Source organism: Micropterus salmoides, unplaced genomic scaffold, assembly GCF_014851395.1.
Source record: "Micropterus salmoides isolate LMB-PRFRI ecotype aquatic unplaced genomic scaffold, ASM1485139v1 Ms_hic_scaffold_3829, whole genome shotgun sequence".
NCBI classification, from domain to species: Eukaryota; Metazoa; Chordata; class Actinopteri; order Centrarchiformes; family Centrarchidae; genus Micropterus; species Micropterus salmoides.
Window position 1 is genome coordinate 1,399 of NW_024043183.1, and position 1,102 is coordinate 2,500.

At 37.9% G+C, this 1,102-nt stretch overlaps 1 protein-coding gene across 1 annotated transcript in view; it reads right to left on the reverse strand.

Moving 5' to 3' along the window:
• Positions 1-796: 796 nt before the first annotated feature.
• The window catches only part of LOC119884991 (pleckstrin homology domain-containing family M member 3-like), a gene marked incomplete at its 5' end in the record, with an annotated part of 29,486 nt that continues 29,180 nt past the window's right edge, over positions 797-1,102 (reverse strand). Inside the window, 1 exon segment of the mRNA XM_038695250.1 lies at positions 797-1,102. This exon segment is cut by the window's right edge and continues 507 nt beyond it.

Sequence of the window (1,102 nt, forward strand, 5' to 3'; positions counted from 1 at the left end):
AAAGAAATGCACCAACAAAGGTAGGAAAGAAGAAGAAGACTACAGGCTTTTCAACAAAATCCACTTTGCAAATGTTTTGTTTAAAGAAAGGAAATGCATTCAACGTGTTTGTTAGAGTTCAATACACACAATGAGTTCTGGTAACACAAAATGTAAACCTAAAACTCCAGAAGGCACATATCAATTGACATATTTCTTCTATCATGAAAAACATTAAAATAACTGCCCTATTAAGCCAAGTCAAGCTAAGCCTTTGACTAGAAATGACAGCAGGATGGATACATCACAAGCTACTAATTGTTTGGGGAAAAACAAAATAGGATAATAAAACAAACAAAACAGAAATATGTTTGTTTTGGGGCATCTGCTGCTTTCCACAGATATATCAATATCTTCTTCGGCTTGAAAAAGCAAATACATTTAGTCCATTTAGTTGGGGGTCTGTACCTATGTACATGTTTTCTTACTTTTGGAGAACAAAATTTGTAGGTCAGGGCATCATTTTTTAATTGCAGCTTCTGCAATTTAGATATTGCACTTGGCCATATTGTGATTTCACACTTATTTCAATTTATTATGCATTATCATTACTCACTGCTAATAGGGGTAGGTCTGATAACAACCTAGTTTTTTGTGCATAAGGAGACTTCTTTCGCAATTTTTGAAGTTGCTCTTTTGCTGCTGTGTGATCAGATTTGAATTTTATTCAAAAATTAAAGGAAAGGCTTATAACATGTTTGTAAGGGCTTAAGTATACAGAGAATGTGTTACAATAAACAGCACAGTTTACCCCTAAGTGTCTCTAATTTAATGTTCTTCTGCATATGAGGGAGAAAAAGCTCAGCCCAGTACAGATACCGAGTAAATAAATGTTTCAGACTGACAGATACTGAGCGTGACAGACAAAGTACCCCTCTGCCCAGCACAGCCCATACCAAACCTAAGCAGCCCTGCTCAGTCCGGTCCAGCCAAGTCCACATGACGAATGGCTCTCTTGATGGAGGCTGACAGGCTCAGTAATTAAGGCCCTCTATAATTGGACTGGGCTGAATCAAACAACTGGCACAGCTCTGGTGGCTGACTGGTACTCTGGAGGGATGTT